The 21,974-nt window shown below is 38.3% G+C and overlaps 1 long non-coding RNA gene across 1 annotated transcript; it reads right to left on the bottom strand.

Annotated features, from left to right (window-relative positions):
* Positions 1-15,561: 15,561 nt before the first annotated feature.
* On the bottom strand, positions 15,562-18,691 carry LOC120750734 (uncharacterized). The gene is made up of 3 exons (XR_005700131.2): positions 18,638-18,691; positions 18,069-18,137; positions 15,562-15,737 (listed from the first exon to the last, which is right to left on the bottom strand). It is a non-coding gene; the product is annotated as an uncharacterized LOC120750734 (long non-coding RNA).
* Positions 18,692-21,974: the final 3,283 nt, after the last annotated feature.

Here is a 21,974-nt window from a genome sequence, read left to right as displayed (position 1 = left end):
TGGGTCTGAATTTTGTAACATTTTGTTTTGGTCAGAAAGAATATTCACTAAGAAAAAATATTAACCAAGTTTAAAAAAAAAAAAAAAAAGTGGCTTTAGGATGAAGAAGACTCTTCCATCTACTGGGCATTGTTTTTTAATGTCTGTGAACCATTTTAATTTCTGAAGACAGAATCTTATCTGCTTTCAAATTTTAGCTTTTTTTGGTTTGGTTTTGTTTTGATTTTTCATTTTTAGAAAACCAATTCAGTTGAATCGCTTTGAAAGCTCACCTCAACATAACTGGTGCTGTTAAAACTTTTTTCTCCATAAAAGGGTCACATCCATATTCATTAAGGGAAGGATTTACTTAAAGGAAAATTGAAATTCTTTGTTTCCAATGTAGGTTGAAATTCTGAATTCAGGAATAGTCCCACTGTGACTCTGTCACGGAGCTGAGTGCAGGTACACAGCCCAGGAATCTTCACCCACTAGGGCACTTCACTGTTCCTCACACCTCTCTGCTCTCTGTGGGGATCTTGCTGGGCCATTATCTTTTCCTGTTCAAGCACAAACCTTGAAGAGGTGCAGTGTACTGTGTCTGAAGCCACCTTTCCTCCATTGTGAAGGATGACATTAATCCTTAAGAGACGTATCTCTGTGTGACCAGAAGTGTGTCTGAGGGGGCATGAAGTGGGAGAGAGAAACTTGCTCTTGTGACTCACTAACATAGAAATTTCACTGCAAGTGAATCACAGAAAGGGTCAGCCAGGAAGAGACCACAGTGGATCATCTGATCCAGCCCCCTTGCTCAAGCAGGGTGATCCTAGGGCACACTGCACAGGATTCTGTCCAGGTAGTTCTTGGATATCTCCAGTGAGAGAGACTCCACAACCTCTCTGGGCAGCCTGTTCCAGTGCTCAGTCACCAGTGCAGTAAAGAAGTTCTGACTCGTGTTCAGGCTGAACTTCCAACGCATCAGGTTTCTGTCCATTGCCTCTTGTCCTGTTTCTTGACACCACCCAACAGAGCCTGGCTCCATCCTCTTGACAACTCCCTTCAGATACTGACAGACATGGATGAGTTCCCCTTCCAGTCACCTCTTCTCAAGGTTGAACAGGCCCATCCCCCTCAGACTTTCCTGAGGCATCTGTAATCACATGTATCCAGGAGTTAGGATTCTACAAAACAGTTTTAACTCGATAAAATAAAAGAGAACAAGTTCTTGATCCTGAAGCCTTCTGCAAGGTTTGTCCCCTGATGCATATCCTCAGCTGGGCTAGTTGACCTGCTGTGAAGTAGTCTCCTTTCCTTTTCATGTCCTTAATAAAGAGGAGAAAAACAGCTCTGCTATTCTTCCATAGGGAAGAATATCCTTCCATATTGTTTCGCGGTGATACATCCCAAGATGAAAACAGTGGATCAACACCATGATTTTCTTAGTAGGTAGTTGTTACAGGTCTCAACTGGTCCTTTTGTCAGAATTCTTCTTTGTTACCTTACCTTTGGCAAGACACAGGAGGACCAAAACAAATTAAGCCCCTCAACAACCCCTTTGGAGAACAATGTATTTTTCAGCAAGGTGAGCAGGTTTACCAGCAGTAAGACCAATTCTGCTGAGCCTCCTCATTGCCAGTATTTGGGGTGAACTGCTGGAGGAAGACTGGCATGCCCAAGGGCATGAAAAAGAAAAAGCAAAAGAACCAAACCCAAAAAAGGTAAGCGTTATTCCTGTGGCCATGGCTACAAGGATTGCCTTCTCTGACAGTATGTGCCATGAGTGAAAGGAAGAAAGGGGTGTATAGGTCCTTAAACACACCACATACACTTTTGGCACTGAATCTGGGAATGAGGGTCCTGGAGAGAGCTGCCAGTGCAGGAATACTGAGAACTCTACATTCAAAGGAAAAAAGAAAGGCAAGGGAAGAAAAATGCAAGTTAAATGAGTTGTGGGAAAACAGAAATATCAATCCTTTTTTTTTTTTTTTTTTCTTTTTAATCACATTTGGGCCAGAAAACTGTGGCACCATCTATAAGTGTTCAATCTTATTGGAAATAAAGTATTAAAGAAAATCCGCTGATACAACCAAAAAAGAGTAAAACAGGTATTGTAGGGAGTTTTAATCTATTTTGCTTTGGCCTGAAATCAATAATCATTTGGAAAGGAGGATTATTTCTTACCTGACTGATAAGGCAGCTCTGCAAAAATTTGTAACAGATGAAAGGCTAAGCATTTTGCAACATGCTATGGAAGACATGAATGTACACATAATCATAGATGTTCAGTGACTGGAAGTACAGTTTCTGCCCAATCCAGCGATAATGGTGCATTGTAGTAGAAAAATGGACTGGACAGCAAAGCTGGATGTGCAGTAATGTTGCAAAGTGTTAAATGGCTCATTTTTGAAATGGTTCCACCCACAGCAGTTACTGATTTAAGCCTGATAATAACCTTCTTTCACACTTGTACTGTGTTGCAGTGAGTGCATGGTACTCTCCAGGAAATGCAATCATTGCTAAGATACCCACACTCTATCTGCCAAGAAGATATGTGACCAGACTTCCAAAACTGAGAGAAAATTCAAAGTACTTGAGAATAACTGCAGTAAGCCATTGCACATTCATAAGCAACTGTTAATTGCATCATGTTTCTGAAACTGTTTTATCCATTTTACTGATGGGAAGATCTGTTTAGGTTTTATAGGCAGACGATCTCCAGTTCTTGTTTCCTGGCATTCTGCAGTGCCATGCTTGATGTTTATGTGTCCTCAATGTAATTTTAAAAAGTCTCAGGCTCAGCTGCTTAGAGTAGGAAAAAAATGCACCTCATAGTACTGCCTTTCATGAAATACACATGCCAGGCAAGCAGTGACAGATACTGGTTCAAATGTGCTATGAGAGAAGTAGCTTCCTGACTTGTTCTCTAACACAGACAGAATAAAGGCCAGTGATCACTAGGAATTTGAATTATTAGTTTGATATACCCTTTATAACCTGTATAGATCAAACAAATCACTTAACAAAGCTTTTCTCATTATCCATTTATTTGTCACAAGCAAAATTTTCTTGCAGGCAAAGCCTTTCTTCCTTGCTATAAAGTTGGTTTAATGCATCTGTTAAGGAGAACAGAAATCTTATTCAGAAGTCTTTAAATCTCTTTCCATTTGCATGACCTCTTTATTGCCTTTAAATTTCTTGAGTACTATAAGCTGCAGGTACTATTATATCAGACTTGTGAGAGCTCCAGAGAGTCATGTAAAAATTTTCTGTACTGTCACTGGCACACTTGCTGCCATTCCTGGGAGGTTGTACACAGAGGGCTTCTTGCTCAGCTCACATTTACGGGCACCCTTTCATGTACTGTGTAAACCCTCTGCACTGCACTGAGTGCAGCTATTCCAGACATCCATGATTTAAAGGCATGCAATTTTTACTTTTTACTTACAGGAAAGATTATAAGAGCTGCCATGTAAAAATACGCAAATGAAGAAAAACCAGTCTATTTCTAATAAATAACATCTGGGCAGAGCTGCATTATAGATTTAATATTAAAATTTCAGTATTAGCAGCATGTCTTGAATGACGTCAGTCAGACCTCTCTCATCAATCTTTTGAAAAATTAAAAAAAGCTAAGTCATAAAGCAACATCTTGGGCTAGTTATGGCATTGGTGATTTGCAGCTGATGGGACTTTTCTGTATTACATCAAATCAGACCACGAACTCAGAATGTGAGCTTGCAACATTGTGTTATGAGTGGAAGTTCTACATTCTGAATGCCAGAAAGAGGTAATTAGATTCCAGCAACATTTATTGCACTGCTGAATGGTAAAAAGAATAGGTTGGCTGTGATGGGATGTGCCAAGGTTGACACCATCTTTATTTTTCTGATCCCATGCATCAGCTGTATCCATCATTACTGAATTTGTGCTCTCTCAGCTTCATTTCTTTCTGTCTAGTTTGACATCTTGCTCTTGTCAGTTGGAGACTTCATTCTTCATTGAATGTTAGTATTAGTCTTGTGTGTTGCTGACAATCTTCATTCCATATCAATAGATCATAAATGTGATGATCTATCCAGCTGAAAGCTTCAAGGCCTGAACAGTTGGGTGCTTCATTACTGCAGTACTTAGAACTTGCAAACATGCAGATTTTTTATTGTATTTGTAAAGCTGGACTTGCACCTGCTCTTGCTTTGTAAACAAAACTAAAAATGTTGTTGCATAAGTCCTTCTTCCCAATCTGTTTCTTGGGGGAATTTTTGAATTTACAGCCTCTGTGTATTCCTTTTGTATTTGGTGCAGGTAAGATAATAATTTTTCCAATCCATTTCATTGGTATCTCAAGTGTACCAACAACTCTTTTGTGCCATTCAGAAATTATGCTAGTGCAGGAAATATGCTCCTATGTAATTTTGTTTCATTTATGTAGGAATGAATCTCAGCAATCCCCCTTTTTAAAAATATAGTATTGCCCCTGTCTTTCCGTGTTGTTTATTCCACATTCAGCCAAATGGCACCATGTTCAGCAGCCTCATCTTCAGATGGTCACCTTGAAACTTCATATTATTAATTTTTAAACTGGACCGGGGCAAAAATTGTATAGGATAGGATAATTTACTTTCTTTTAATCTCAGCTGACTCTATCTTGAAGGCAAATGCTGATAGAATCCCTTCGCACTTTCTGCTTTTTTCCTTTACGTCTCCTTTTTCTTGTTTGCTTCTTGTTCACATAGGCCTCATAAAAGATTATTATTTTTAAGGGTAATCTGAGACACTTCAATAGTAGGTTCTTAGCAGGGATCAGTGACATCTGAGTAATTCCTTCCAGCTTTGGCTGACATGACAGGGATATGACTGGCAGAGAATTAATGCAGTTTCTAGGGAAGTAAATCTCTAGATAAGTAAAAGAAGAGAAGATGTTCTCTTTTTGAACTGGAAATTGAAAAGTCTGTAGTTTGGCAAAAAAAACCCCACCAAACAGACAGTCTCCTAAGTTCCATTCCACAAGCAAAAATGTGTGCTTATCTTATCCTGAATTATTTAGATGATCAGCTGATTTGCTAGTATGTGTTAGTCTTACATCACTGCATTGCAATTCTAATAAATATTCCCCCATCTTTCTCTTACATCTTATCACTTACATCAGTCCTGAGGTACAGGAGGTTCCTGCTTCTCAATATACAGGTTTTCCGTCTTTACCACCAATTATTTATGGGCGATCTCTGTTTCTTTCCCTTACATTTAATTCTCATTAATTTTAATTGGTCTCAGACTAAGCTCAAACCCTTTAGCACAATTTATAAGAAAAAGGAAAAGAAACAGAATGCTTGCCAGATGAATTTTCCCAGAGCTCTCACGGCTCTAATTTACACTACAGACACACCAGGATGTGGTTGGAAGAAGCCTTGCGTTTCCTGCTTCTGCATGCTTTGGATGCATGACCTCAAGATGTCAAAAAGTCAGTGGGTCATGGGGACAAGTCCGGCTTTGTGGGTTATGCTTTCTGGCTTGAAGATATGAAACACGTAAACAACTCTTGAAGACACAAGATTTAGTTTTAACAGCTCAATAAGCCACTAGGTTTGCTTTTTTGCTCTGAAAAAGACTTATATTTTTCAGCCTAAAACTTTTTGATTGCTTCAGCTTTTCATTATGCAAATATAAAAACAGGGAAAGTGTGTCATGAAATGACATACTGAAATCCAGAAAAAGAATTTATCAGCACTTAATTTTTTAAGAGTATGCCTGGCTAGTGAACAACGCCCATGGCTAATTTCTTAGCTTTGTACTTTATTATGCACCATGAAAAAGTGAGTTCTGTTCAGTCTCTAAAATGTATTGAGCTGGGGGGGGGGTAAGGAACCTTGATCAGATTTAACCTTGGTGGCCTGCCATCCGGATTAGAAGGACCAATCTTAATAGGTTGCAGGTGCAGCTAAGCTGCATCATTAATGTAGTGGAAGAGACCCTCAGGGGCTCCTAAAAGTTTCCTAGGAAAATCCACCATCACATTAAAGGACTGAGATGGTTTCCTTGCTTTGTGGAATCAGGTTTTCAGTGACTAACGATGTCTCACAGCAGTGTTTCTGGAAATCAGGGTCCTTTGTGCTTATCAATGACTTGACAGAATATCTCATATACAGTTTCTCTGCAGCTGTTGAAATCAAAGAATTGTTTCGGTTGGAAAAGACCTTCAGGATCATCTAGTCCAATCATTATGCAGAGGTATTTCCATAGGGGCATGTCTGCAGTCCAATGAAAAAAATACACGCTCTCCTGCACCTCAGGATGTAAGCAAGAAGATGTGAGAGAAAGATGAGGGAACATTTATTAGAATTGCAACGCAATGATGTAAGATTAACAAACACTAGCAAATGAGTTGATCATCTTCACAGCTCAGGATATGATAAGCACATGTTCTTGCTCACAGAATGGGACTTATGAGTGTCTTATTTTGACAGGACTATAGACATCTCCGTATGGAATGTTCCAATGAACCAGGACATTTCTGTCTTTCCTTTGCCTGCCTTTAAAAATTATATCATACTGAAATAGACAAAAAAAAAAAAAAAAAAAAAAATCCAACCAGCAGGATAAATATATTACAGGAGAAGAGATCTCTGAGGAGGTCTGATGGACGAAACAATGAAACATTCAATTTCTTTGACTGCAAATATAATTCCAATTCTGCTTTTTCTCTTATAGGGAAATCAAAGTAAATATCTTTCTTATTTTTTCAACATTCACAGTGTCACACTTGTAGTTTGGAGATGAAAATAGAAACTGTCAGAGAGATGCAGTTTTTAAAATGGTGATAGTATGTCACACTTAATGTCCCAATCTAAACTAGCAGTGATCTGGCACATTGTTCCTAGTAAATGGGAAATTACCATATGGAATTTCTAGGAGATTGAGGTCTGCTGAACCTCTCAGTCTGTTACTCTTCTGACTGTTTGCATCAGTTGCTGTAATCAGTAGCCCTGAAAAATATACTGAAGACTTGATCATGTTAATTGTCATCTTTCATACGCAAATTCCTTTTAACTAGGCCTGACAGACGCTTGGAGTAGGTAAATATTTACCTTGCAAAGTGCTCTTTCACCCAAAGGGGAAGGCCATTGGCTGCAATCACATTCCACAGCATTTGGTCCTGGGTCTCTCCAGGGCCCTCTTTGCTATCCTCTGGCCATTAGACAATTATGATTTTCTGTGTATTTTATTCAGTTCAAAGGGTCTGAAACACTATGAGAACTGTAATGGAGCACATCAGCATTATAATTTTGTGCTGCTAAGCCCTGCATGCCCTGCACACGCTGGAAATGACCAAGTTCAAAGTCTCCTGAAAGATTACAAATGCACGACTGTGCGGTCTTAGCCACAGTGCTTACTTGCAGCGGTCCCAGGAGTGGGATTCCCCCAGAGCTGCACCCGTGTTGTGTTTCAGAAGAGATGCAGCTGATTGACTCTAAATGGGAGCTCAAGAGTGAGTAAGATTTGTGCAGTGCAGGCAGGCAGTGATCAGGGCCAGTGAACAAACTACAGACCCAAGCACCACCTGGCAGTAATGCACACAGACACACGCACACACGCACACACACACACGCACACATTTGTCGAAGCCCTGATATTGGTTGGACTTTTTAACACCTATCAAAGCTACGTGCTCTTTATGCTCTGGCAAGCTAATCAAAAAATTACAAAAGAAAACCTTAGGGACAAAATCTGTTCCCTCACGGATCTCAGAGATACTGGACTGCATTAGGACAGCTTTTCTGTGAACAACACTGTCGTTGACTTGAGTGCAAAGGATAAGTTTGCACCAATTTTTCAGAGAAACATTTTTTCTTATAGACAGTCTATTCAATGATTAATGCTGATAATGGACTAAGATGCTTCTTATATTCTGTTTAGATGAGACTATGTGTGTCAATACATTCTTGGAGGGGGAAAACCCCCCAAAAATCCCACCTAGAATCAGCAACTAACACCACCTGATCCAGCCTTATCTTTTCTTATACTTTTATTGTTTAAAACAAATAAAATTAGAGCTGTTTGAATGACTACTGGCATTTTTTTATTAGGTTGTTGGGGTTTTTTTTTTTGGTGGTTTTTTTTTGGTGTTGTTTGTTTGTTTGTTTGTTTGCTTTTTCTAAAATTTTCACCTTCATTCTATTTAAAAAGAGCAGTGAGAGCAGATTTGCCATTTATTTATTTTTCCATCTAAGTAGCTCCTGGCAGGGAAAAAAAAAAAAAAAAAAAAAAAAAAAGGTATTCTCATAGACAGAGATTTCACCTCCAGCTGCACTGTAGTATTTAGGTTGACTGGGAGGGCAGAACTTTTATTACTGCATTTAGATATCAGGATTTTGAAAACAAGAGGACATTAACATCAGGAAATGGGACTGTTCAGAGTTAGCTCTGCTCCCATCAGAAGAAATAAATTCTCTTCATCACCACTGCCTGGGTTGTTCTCACCACTGAGGTCTCCAGGGGTTTTGCCACTGACACCAGCAGCTGAGTAAGACCCAATATGAGCTGCCTGGTTCAGAACATGTGTGGATGTATTATTGTGAGAACTGGCAGGGCATTAATAAGTGTCCCATTGCTTCAGGGCCTTTCACATCCATGCTACTCCAAAGCCTTTAAGCCATTTGGGGTTTTATACAATGCCAGTGTTATATAGCTTTCACAAAGAGTCACAAACTCTTTATAAGAGAACCTGGCAGGGTTCATATTGATCTGGTGTCCTCTTTTATTTTTAACTTTCTTTGCTCAGGTTTGGGTCTTGTTTCAAACTGAAGAGAACTGTGATGTGGTAGCCAACCTGACTGCCAAAATCAGAGCATGGGATCTCAAAAAAACCTCACTCTGGTCAAGGACAAGTTTGGCACTAATTCAGTGGGTTTTGGACCAGGCAGTCTTGAGTTTCCTCTTTCATACCCAAATTTTGTAGCCCTGTAATGCCTTTGACTGCTTTGGAAGGTACCCTGGTCTGCAGGAGGGAGAAGAGAAAAATGTTTCCTTTTGTATTTGTTTTCTTTAAACATTTTCTCTTACATTGTTTCAAATCCTTTTGATTTATAAATCAGCACACACCCAAGAACAGTCCCTGGAAGCCACAAGGATTCAGAGGCTTGTTTGCACAGCTTTAGACCAAAGTCTGCTTAACTGTGAAAAATAACATTGTTGTAGGCTGTTACTTCTTAAAGAGCTGCTGGTGCCTTCTGGAAATATTTGAGGAATAGTTTGTTTAGGAGTGAATCTGCTTAGGTCAATATACAATCTTATTTTTCTCATCGTTACATGCTAACAGTCTCAAGCAAAATAAGCAGAAATGGTACATAAACTCATGAAAAAAGCACAAAGAACAGAAATCTTATTTAATTGTTAGAATCCATTCATGGAAAAAAATCAAATATTCATATAAATTAAATAGCCTTAACAATCTGTTTCTAGAAAGAGAACAAATCAGTGAGAGTTTTTCAGCTGGAGCAGAGAGCAATTCAAATTACTTTTTCATTGTGAAGAAACAACACTTTTCTGTTGATGTAAATAGTCTACAGAGGCATCAACAAATAGATGGAATGTAGACCAGCAGAAAATTTGGCAGAGTCCCTATATCCTCTAATACTGTTCTCCTTAGAAAAATCAGATTTCAAATTACCCTTAATCAGAATTAAGATGTAACAAGGGCATAATGTAGGGAACTAATTCTGCAAGCCAGTGAAGCATTTCCATATGTAAGGAGAATTTTCTTGACGTAAAATCTTGCCGTCAATGCTTTTATTGCTGCCCTGACACTTCTACAAGTGGCTTCGTAGGTAGTACAGCAGAATACATTGCTGTCAGCAGCCATTTGATCAGCTGGGATCATGTGCACGTGGAGAAGAGGAGAATATTCTTGAAATTACCTTACTTAAAACTTTGAAGCAGTCTGAAGTTCAGATTCTGCTTCTCATGTTTTTTATTACAGCTTGTCATATGCTAAGTCCATCTCAGTACAGAAATGGATCGATAATTTTAATAGTAGAATTTCTCTTCCATTTCACTAACTCCCTACTGAATTTAAAACACAACACTCTTTAACCTTTCCCTGATTTCTTTCCTCCTACTTAATCACTGAATTACAAGTTGCGTCAAGACAAAAGGCACGACTCTGAGAGTCATATTGATCAGCCAGTTTCGTGTTGTTTCACCACCTGCCCAGATCAAGACACTCAGAGTACTGAGAGTTTTACAAATTCCATGCCAATGGTTTTTAACCATCAGAGTTTTGTAATCATAAGTAGTGTCCAAAAGCTATGAGGGGAGACAACCTCCTACTATGCATTGTAGAAACGGAAACAAATAATCCAGTGCATGTATGTTACTCTCCATTTGTCATTACTCAGCAACACATCAACTTTTAGCATTGCATTTTATGAGAGTTAATGAATTCCAGTATACTGAGCTCTAAGGACGTGGGAGAAGTCAGTATCTTAGCTAGGTCCTGATGTTTCTACTTAGTTTAATTCAGCTCTTAGCGAAAATCTCTTGTTGAAGTCAGTGAATATTTAACTCGAAAAACAATTGAATAAGGACAGAGAACTAAATTCAACATTCATTTGGTTAAATGTCTTTTGGCACAAGAACAGCAGAATTGGGCCTTAAGCAACATTTTCAGAAAAAAGACCTGAACAAAACTCAATAGCAGAATTCATGAATTTCCTATATTAACCAAACCATGTATTATTACTGACGTCTGTTTCCTATGGGAAAGTTTGCAGTCACTGCTCTGCATGGGATAGAACACAGTAGAGAGTCACATCAATGCAATACAATCTACATTAATGTTCCCATTTTTTCCTTAACCACTGGTAAATTAAACTGTAAAATAGAGCAATTTTATGATAACTTTCTATCAGTTTTATCAGTTTTCAGAATCGCTTCTCAGAACACAACCCTGCCTGAACATGTGTCAGTCAGGCACATCCACCTCATTTCAACACTTGCATCAATATGCTACTATAGGACAAACCTTTAAGTTGATCACTGCCTCCAGGGTCAGCTTAGCCTTCAACTTACATAAATACTTCCTATTCAAATCCTGTCTTTATTTTCCTGAGAAAAGTTGAAGTTAACAGTAGTGATAACTAATCTGTCCATTTTATCCAGATGTGAACAGCAAAATTAAAATTACTCCACACCCTGAGGAAACAAAACCACTTGTTTACCTTGAAATGACTTTGTCATTTTTGGTTCCTTCAGATAAACATATTGTCTGCTTGACGGGAAAGAGTTAACTGAAAGATGGAGTCTTCTCACAGTTTTTCAGATGAGCAAAGCTCAGACCAAAGTCCATATGGTATTCACCCATAAACACAGACACACGACAGGAAAAATGCATTTTAAGTCTGCGAGCTGTGTGTTTTGGAAGAAGTTTGCCAAACAATCATGAAAAGAATTCGGCTTCCTCATAGCACCCTGGGAATGTACTCAGACACTGGATCAGTTCTCATTTGGCCTCAAGGAAACACTTGAATAAGCCCCATTTTTTATGGAATAATGTTTATAATGTAAACATCTCTTATTAGAGATGCCTTTCTTTGACAATGTTACTTTTGAATAGGACAATTAATATTTAAAGTCACTTAATTATCACATTAACCCACTTCCACAACAGGATACAGCTTGATGTATAAAGGAGCTAAACCCACCACTGCAGCATTCTCCTGAAACAAAGATGCTAGGAACATGAAAAGGAAAACTTTCTTCTCTTTTATTCTCCCTTTTTGGAAAGAGCAACTTAAATTTCTCAGCATTGTTCGATTAATATCCAAGCACCTAGTTTTTTAAATACTTCATTTCAGTGTGTCTGAGATACCTTTTTCCAGGAAGGTGTCAGTTATGTTAAACTTTTGAATCAGTCATGCTGGGAATTTCCACATGCAGGGAACAATATTGTGCAGAGACTGCTTGCCATTTGCCAAGCTAAACTTCCAGTTGTTTGCAAAAGTCATGTTACATAATACTTCCCACTATTAACTTTAGAAAAAATCGCTATGCAAATAGGTGTATTTCTGCTCTTGGTTTCACACCTAGCTCCCAAAAGCATTAGCGTATAGGTGAGAAGTTGTCAAATGGGAAGGCTTGTTAGGGGAAAGAAGACTTTATGATGCTCCTCTGGATGAAACAGCAGAATCATCCCATCTCTCTCCGGGTACAAATGGATGGAGTGGCTGTAGATTGCGAGTCCCACCTCCTTCCCTTGCTGCACTGTAATGGAGGATTAAGGAAAAAAAAAAAAATTTGGGAGTTATGCCCCCCTCGATATCACTGAAATATAAAATTTGCATGTGATGGAGTGAGCAGATTGGATTAAAAGCTATTCAAATTGTCTGCAGGCTATATATCTGAAAAATTCAATTAATTTAATGGGCAGGGCTAGTTTCAGTTTTCAGGGACTGTCTCTTCTTCCAGTCACACATCTACAAAAGACAGTTGCAACACCACTTTAAAGGGCATGAAATACTTTAATTGCTGTGAATGGAAACATCAGAAGAAAAACATTCCTAAAACCATTCTTTGAAATACCAAAAGAGATAAAGATGAAGAGTAATCTAGGACAATGTACCTAAATTGTCTAAGATAGGCTATAATTTTTTGGTGTTCACATCCTATATTAAAGTGCTTTCACAGACCAAAGTCATACTACCAAGGAATTTTTTAGATGCCAAATGTTATCTAAAAATGTGATTTCTATTATGCAGAGTGCGTGCTGAGTACTGTGACGTATTAGCCACCCAGACAGAAATTTGGGGGAAGTGAATCTCAAAGTCTTTCAAACACATGAGCTTTGATGTAAATGTTAAGGAAGCACTTAAGTGTTATTCTTAAATCTGACACCAGACCCTCCTTGGTCTAATATCCATCTCACTTGCTGAGATATAAAGTTCTTTCTCTGTTTATGATTAGGCATTCAGATAATCTCTACTCTAGAAAATAAAGCAGGGCTTGCATGACACAGGGATGAGCTTTAGGTCTTCCATATAGTGCCCAAGCACAATGCAGGAGACAAAAGTCCCTTAGAATGGGCCAGTACGGCATGCCAGATGTCTTTCTCTCCTGCAACCCTAACCCAATGGACTTTTCAGCTGCTGGTTTTCCCCACTACTCCCACATAGCCTACATATCCTCCCACATGATAGGGAGTGGATGCACAGCAGTTTCTTGCTACAAAGACATCATTTTCTTGGGATGCAAGACCACATATTTTATTTCAGATACAATAAGCTCAAACATGTGATACCTTGGGTTTATAAGGGCCATATGTGGTACAGGGCTGAGTGCTAAATTGTACAAATAGTATTTCATCTGTGTTCAGCAGTAGAAATGTAAGTTCATGTCTAGGTGCCCCAAGAATGGAAGGATAAGGTCCTAGATGGTTTGTTCAGACAGTGCAACTCTACTTTTTGTAAGAGTATAATCCTTCCCAAGGAACCTGAAGTTTTTTCTATAGACCAGGTGGGTTATTCCATAAAATCTGTATTGTTTGCCTTTATTCAAGTGCGTAAATTTTATTGAACAAGACATTTATTCACCTATGTGTTATTCCATATTCGCCCTGCATGTCTTGCATTGAACAAATGATGGTACAGCTGAGAAATTCAGTAGAAGGTGAATGAATATGAAAACACGTGGTTAAAAAAAAAAGCTTTCATTGCAATGGCAAAGTTAAGAAGCAAAGAGTATTTCTACAAAAATGCATCTTGATGCTGCAATATGTTTATAATGAATTATTCCAAATAAAAAGTTCTCTCATGCAATTAATTGGGAAGTTGTCATTCTGAAATACTGCAGTTCCCTCCTTTCATGTAAAAGCAGTACAGAGAGAACATGGAAAGTACTAATGTTGTTATGTCTGGGCTATAATGTGATTGACACCCATCAAAAATTAAGACTTTGGAGGAAAATGGGACTGTGTTTAACAAATTTTCCCAAAAAATAGAGATGGAACATTATTATAGTCACTTATTTCTCATTCTGTCAACCTTTCTGTAAATTAATAATTACATTTGAAAAAAATCCTGCAGTTTGTGTCTTACAACTACTACAAGAAAAAAATCCATAGCATACCTGAAACTTTATTAACAAAAATGTAAAGGAATGGTATATTTCATTTTTTTAAAATAGTATATTTCATTTATTTAAAATTTGCTTAGGCTCAGTCACAATTGTCTGGAACAAAAATAGAAAAATCCAGGAGTATTGGATCCCTTTGTTTGTAGGCTGACTTTTAATAGGCAAGTCCAGTTATGCTATTGCCAAGCAGGAATTCTTTTACACTGCATCAGTGAAAAAGGATAATACTAGCAAATACCTGCATTCAGTACTTTTGAATGTTGTAGCACCAGGAGAAGATAAATCAAGTGCAAAAGCATGCAGTGGTTTTTAAAAGCATCTGAAAAGTAGCATCAAGCTGAAAATTGTTTGGCTGCACAGCACAGAGCATTACACCAGTACAAACACTCTGCCACTTCAGCTTGGTTCAAACAACGCTAATTAGGCAATTTTGTCCAAGCAGACCTGATATTACCTCAGGTACTGTCTGTATGTGCTGTTCTATTTTCATATTGGGTTAGGAATGGTCTGCTGCCCTGAAGCCAGTGCAAACCAGCCTAAAGGAACAAAGTCAGAATGTACATCACACTCTACAGTTAACTTTGCAGAATTGGGATCATGTGTCCATGCCTGATCTGAATTAAATCTGCATGACCTGGTGAAATGCATTAAGGAACACAGATTGTTCAGTGGTTTAATTTGACTGAAAGACACTATAGCCTGCTCATGGGGCAGCTCAGATAGCAGGCCTGATATGGTCAGAGCTGTGAGGAGCAGAGAGAAAAAGCTGATGGTACCAAGATATTTCTCATTTCTCTGTACCTGAACTGCTGTAAAAATCCATCTTCTTGGTATTTTGATGTGCTCACTAGAGGCAAGACTCTGACTCACGGGTCACAGTCATGGCTTGGGACCACTGTGAAGTCTTCCCATGCCCACTTTCAACTTCTCCTTCTCCCATACGTGTCTTCTTCCCCACAGGGATGGCTCAGGTCCTTATGAGCAGCAGCAGCACACAGAAGAATGTTTATCATTCATGAGGGAGGTGATGCCACAAGATTAGCTAAGCTAGATCTACAGTCAGAAGAAGGTACAAGCAAGTAGTATGTGATGAAGAGATATGTTTTATAGTTCTCTCATTTTAACCCTCTTGAGGTTGTCTATCAGGGCTCTTAGTGATTCAAATGCATAGTTGTTTCTGGTAAGGATTTCTATCATGTCCTCCTCCTAAATATACCAAATGGATATTGAAAACAGATCAATTTTTTACAAACTTCTATATTCTTCTTTCTCAATGAGTTCCACTGTGTTTCAAGTCCTAAGCACTCATTCATCTAGTTCCTAGCACATACTGACTCTTTTACAGAGATAACGAATAGGGCTCCCAATTCAGAGTGAAGGATTGCAGATAGTAGATCAGTAAGGTCAGTAGCTGAGGAATATGAGGTATACCTTACAATCAGTAATGAATTTCTGAAAAACTTCTCTTATGACTCTCCAATATCCTATATTTGGTGTTAACATCAGATGGAGCAGGAATGGGAAGAGAGGTTAACTTTATGTGACAGTGTCTCTAGTGGCTCTTTCTCTATCTCCTTTTGTCTAACTCTTCAATCTTCTCTTGGATTTGAGCCCTTCTATTGTACTTTTCTTTCTTCCTGCAAGGAGACACAATAAACTCTGTATTAATCAAAGTAGCAACTTTACATCTTTGAAAGCAAGAAGAAAATAAATTAAGGTGAAGACCATCCTTACATATGGAGGAGATGGAGGCTGAATTACAGGAGAAGGCAGGATAACTAGCTTGGTAATCCAAGTCAAGGCTGAGAACAGGCTTTGGTTTATAAAACAGAATTAGCCATAGTAGGTAAGGGAAATATTATAGTAGGGAGTGTAGGGCTTAATCTGAAACACACAAAAGTGTGAAAGGCTCCTGCAGTGGTTTGTGGCATAATTTTCATACCAGATGGGACAGCAAAGAGAAATTTTTTATATACAGTGATTTAATAGCACGAGAATGGAGCTGAAGAGGAAGTCAGTACAAGGTATGTGCTGAGGAGATAGGAAATTTAAAGGTGTGAATATAGAGTAAAATGCTCCTTTTCTCAAAACCATTAAGCTACTGTAGCCACCACAACATAGTAGCAGATTTGAGACAGACAATATCTTCATCTCTTACCAACTCTGTAAGCCATCACAGAGTTGAATCCCTCTGATGAGGAACCAGAAACTGTCCTCCCTTAATTCACCATAGATAGAACAGGACCTGATGGCTTAATTCTTTAGAAGAACTCTTTTTCCAGCACAAGAGAATTAACAATAAAACTGAAAATAGCAAGATGTTAAAGTCTGCCCCCTCTTCTTACATTGTGTTCTGTATATTCATAATATAGATATTTCCACTTTGCCTGCAAACTACTCTGAACAGATGGTCCTTATGCCAGCCTAAAAATTAAACCTGCAGCTTAATCCCTAGAAAGAATTTGAGATACCACATTTCAGTGCTGACTGATGTTGTTCTTAGAAAGGAGAAACCACAGAGACAGAAACACTTACAAAAATATCCACAGCAAAGAGACAGCATCCAATGGACTGCAAAGCCTTTCTGCTAAAGAATTTTTTTCCCTCATTCTTCTTTAGTCCTTTTCCATTAGTACATGATGTCATCTCTTGACATCCTTCCCTTGCCAAGTATTAAACTAGCAGATCACACTCCTCTTCACCTTGCTTCTTATCCTGATGGGGAAAAAAACCCCACAGCACATCTTTGAAATGAGACTCACTAGAGAAACCTACCTCTCATTGCTTCACAATACTCACATATATTCATGAAAGCATCAGGATGTCTTTCCCAGATGATCTCATTTGGAATCAGAGCTCCAGCAGTTTTTTACAACCTCACTGCTCTCTACGGCCAGAGAGAAGACAGGTAATACAGCCAGAGGGCTGGCAAATGAGGCTTTGCTGGCACTACTTGGAGCAGGAAGGCAAGATTAAAGTTAACTAGAGGAGTCCATCTCCGTGTCTAAAAATTAATAATTTACCTTTTACCAGATTATTTTCAGAGAGGAACCAAGCTGATTTGCTTTGGTTGACAACTTAAAATTGAGGTTGATTAAGATGAGACAAAACAATAAGAAATTCTTGGGAATGTTAAAAGGCTGAAAAAAGCTGAAGCCCTAGCTGAGGTATTTTTAGACTCAAAGCTCTCTAGGGCAGTGATTGTCTGCTGTTGAGTATTATACAAAGCTGAGCATACTGCTAGGTCCAAGCAAGCACAATTCTACCAGTGAATATCTTCACATAAGGTAAAAGTAGAAAATACTTATGCAAATAAAAACAAAGACAGAAATACTTTACTCAGAGACAGCATCTGTAAATCAAAGTACACAAAAGGATTCCCTTTCCAAAATCTGGAATAAGCATGCAGCTTGATCATGCATTCCCGTAACAATCACTTTGTCGTATGTACTGTCAACTTACTGCAGAGCAAAGCAAGCAAACTCCCACGAAATAACTGCCAAAGGATATCAGCTGATAACTGTTATTCCAAAGACAAAGATTTTCTAATGTTTCTGACTCAGGTCAGACTACACTAATTGCATCAACTAGAGAATACTGTAATTGAAACAAAAAAGAAATTACCAGTTGAAATTTCTTTTGAAAAGGCAAAGAATTCCTAATCAAGAGCATGATTTTACATTCCTTTGCACCTCAGGACATCATAATTGTGAAAACTGGGCAGCATGGAAAAACCCTACAATTATATACCATAATTCTCTACTCATCTACATTAAAATTCCATTCTTCCTGTGCCATATGCAAATATAAATAGTTTCACAAGAGGTAATCATGTTCCTGGTGTTTTCCAAGATAATAATAGCCCATTCAATAGTAGTTTTAAACTCCAGGCATTGCAAAATCCAAATGGGATAAGAGAATGTATTGTTCAAACTGAAAAAACAAAGGAAGCTAATCAAAATCCTTACTTGACTACAGCTGTCTTCAGACATCAGCCTTGAGAGGTATTTCTTAACCACTGATTAATGAGTAGACACCTGAAAAAGAAAAGACTGCCAAATTGTAACTCGTTTGCTTAAGCAACACAAAAGTCATCATAGAAAAAGATGCTACCATAGAATTTATGCAAAAAGACAGCTCTTCAAGAGAGCAAAGCTACTTCTGTCTTTTAACCCTGCAGACAAGACGGCTTCAAAAATATTGTTCAGAAAATGAATTTAAGTGTATTACAAGGAAAATAATTACAGGATTTGAGTTCTGAATGAATCTGAAACACATATCTATACTTCCAATAATTTGTTCAAGACATTTAAAAAAATAATTGCAATGAAATACATTAGAAAGGAAGAAGTAACATCTATGAGGCATATGTTTCCCAAGAAAAATATAGGGATCATCAGATAACAGAAGTATTCCTTGAAGTAACTGGGAAGACGTTAGAAGTATCTCAGTAGACTTAATTGTTTCACTGTGTTCATCCCCCATCTTCTTGTGGAGAATAAAGAGAATGACTGATTTCTGAGATCTAGCTTATTACTTTGTGAAAAAATGTCATCCCACTGAGTTCATTCCAGAGATTCTGAGGTTTGCTGTGAGGAGGAAAAGAGGAGAAATGGGTGATTTTGTCACTCACTTCAGCAGCTTCTTAGACACCACCTGGTTCAAACTGTTATCACATACATGTGTGCACAGACACAAATCTCCTTTGGACAGACACCTGAAGAAGGTCCATCAGCTGTGTAAAAGCCAGACCAGTTTCATCTGTGCTGTCATAGAGCACAGAGGGAAGAAGAAACCCTGTGCTAGAGAGTGTTGCAGAGTCTGAGCAGGCTTGCACGTGGTGGCATGAGGTGCAAGCTTACTCTGCTCTCTAGGAACGTGTTGACAGGTAACATTGCAACAATGCCCAGTATGGCTAAGCAATTACTCCTAGAACCACTGATTATAGGCAATGCTCCCTCAAAGAGGAGAAATCAATATTATGTTTGCTGCTGGAAGAGCTAGTTAAAAACAAACAAACAAACAAACCCACCCCAGAACAAAACAAACAAACAAACAAAAAGAAACCCCAAACAAAAAACTACAACAAAAATAACTAACCCCAGCAGAGCACCAGAAACAGCAGCTCCCAAAACTACCTGTATTGGGTGCCAGGAGAAAAAGGAAGCAAATTGTGCTGCCACAGATACTTCTTGTGGTATTCACTACCGCTTGGGTATATGTAACAGTACCTACTAAAAAGGATCTAGCAAGTCTGTGTGAGAAAAAGTTGTGTCACTGATCATGCAACAAAAATGGCCTTTTCTTGAAATGAACTAATTCTTTTTGATTGCATTAGAAACATTAGACAGTCAATTTTTTGAAGGTTACAGTTTAAATACCTTTTCCTTCACAATCTGTGTGTGCATATCCCTTGGAGAGGAAGTGGAGAAAGGTTGATAAAAGAGAAACTGTAGCTTAGTGTTATCAGGAGACTCCCCTTCCCTTTTGCATGCCTGTCCCTTCATTAACTGAAAAGACTGAGAAGTAACCTTTAAAAGCTGGCCAGTGGTGCAAACCTAGGCCTTTTGGACAGAACTGGAAAAATCAGGTGATGAAGAATGATAGCATGGCTATATTACAAAAAAAAAAAAAAAAAAAAAAAAAAAAAAAAAAGGAAAGAAGAACTATCTAGATGAATATGAAAATGTAAAAAAAAATTGGGATGGAGTAAAAATGAACTATGAGAAATGGTGGTTGAAACAGATGACTGCAAAAGAGTCTATATCTTATCTCTATCTTCTGATCTACTGTGTTATGATATAAATATTTTAAGAAATTAGAAATGTGGTAGGCTACAATCAGACAGGACATAGAAACCAATTTATTACCCTCTGTTATGCTTTCTCCCCTACCACTTGGGTTTAGATGTGACTGAACAGTTAATTGCTTTCATTGCTGCCTTGGCAGGCAAACCAAGGAGAACAATAAACTTGAAGATAATACAAATTCTTCCATTTAGCATGTGATTATTTGCTAGCGTAAAGAGCCTTTGCCATGAGACTCAGGTATAGTTTTGTTAGGGATGTAACTGTTTGTTTCGTCTGATTTACTTGGCTGTAATACAATAAATGCATGGGGGATGCACCCAAGCTACAGAATATTTCAAATTCATCCATGAAGCTGAAGATGATTTTACTTCAATGCTCTTCATTAGACATTGTGAACTGATGCAAATGTTTCCGGCTGACAGAAAGGACGATCCCATATTCACCCAGATTGCCTATTCCCTCCACCATCAGCTGCACCAGAACTAGTATTTGTAGGGTGAGTCAGATCACCAGGCAGCTGCACAAATCTCATGCCTACCCAAAAGAGAAAAAAAGAACATCCAATTGGGGGTGGCAGGCAATACTTATGTCAGATTAAAGTGACTAGTATCACCACAGGCTAAAAAAATGTGCAGGATATTGCTCTCAGCCTGCAAGCAGAAACCTCAAACAATAGAAAAACTCAGCTGAGAGCACTGTGTGACCTTTCAAGTTAGCATGCTGGCAACAAAGTGTTTTGAAATGTGACCATCTGTTTTTGAATAGATAACTGGAAATTCAGTTTATCATGCTCCAAGTTCCTTGACTTATTAAGCACCAGTAAGTCATTAGTTGCCTGTTTTAAGATCATAAAACTATGTACAACCAGGTCCCTTGTTTTTTTGCCCATAGCTAAGCACAACCTCTGAGAGTGAAAGAGTGTTTCAGCTACCACCTGCATTCCTGGGCACCTACCCCAGCACAGGAGGAAGCACAGCAGACCAATGGCCCCTATACCAACTTCACTCAACTTTGCTTTTCTTTAATTTTTCACCCGCAGCAAAATGTGAAGATGGAAAACTGTTTCTGTGTTTAAATTCTTAATTACAGATGTCGATTTTTGTTGATGCTGAAATCTTATTAGTATCATAGCTTCTGCTTACGAAAACAGAAAATTCCCCTTTTTACATGTATACTGAAGTTTTGGGGTGGTTTTTTTTTTACTACAATTGGAACAGCTATGCCCCATATTCCCTGAAAGAATTACTAAAAATAATACATTACTAAGGATTAGAAAATAAGCTGAAGCAGAAGAAAAACTGTACAAAAAAAGACGAGAGAATAAAAGGGGCATCACAGCCTAAAAGAGAGAGAGAAAAAAAAGGAAATAGCAAGATCATGATAAGAATTTTGCCTGAGTGAAACCAAAGGGATTTCCACCATGTAATTCAAATTTGAGTTCTGTATGTAACGATTAAACTTGTCAGAGCATTATTAAAATCTATAGTTCTGACTCTTGCTGTATCTATAATTTTCAAGTGGAAACTGGAGATTTTATTAATTTCTTAAAATCACATCTATTGGACATACACTGTGTATGGATTTTTTGCTATTAATAGCAAGAGACCTTATAAGGAAAAGAACTGAAGTACAAACATATATAATTTAAATTTATTCTGTTCCACATAATGATTTTTGTCAAATCAAGCCAATTTTTCTGACATTTGTTGGGTGAACATGTGTCTTCTTGTGCCCAAAACAGAAATAATGTCAATTTTTCAGTGTCCGAGGTCCACTCCGATCTTCTTCTAAAATCTCTCAGATTTGTCACGTGTTCCTTTTGTTGCTAGTGGCCAGTGCTCAGCCAGGACCTGTTTACAAGCTGGAGGATCCTGCACCGGGTTGAATACTGCTGCCGCAGAGCAGAGTTTGGGGGCTAAGCTGGGGTGTGCTGAGGAAATATCCAAACACTATTACTCCACAATAGCCAGAAAGTTTGCAAGTCCTGTCCATGTCAGCCTGAGTGATGAAGGGGTCATAAGCAGAGCTCGCCCCAGACTCTTTCCCCTGGAGCCTTCCTTCTGG

Source organism: Hirundo rustica, chromosome 3, assembly GCF_015227805.2.
Source record: "Hirundo rustica isolate bHirRus1 chromosome 3, bHirRus1.pri.v3, whole genome shotgun sequence".
NCBI classification, from domain to species: Eukaryota; Metazoa; Chordata; class Aves; order Passeriformes; family Hirundinidae; genus Hirundo; species Hirundo rustica.
Note: the sequence above shows the minus strand (reverse complement) of the source record. Positions and strands in the feature narration are given on the sequence as shown.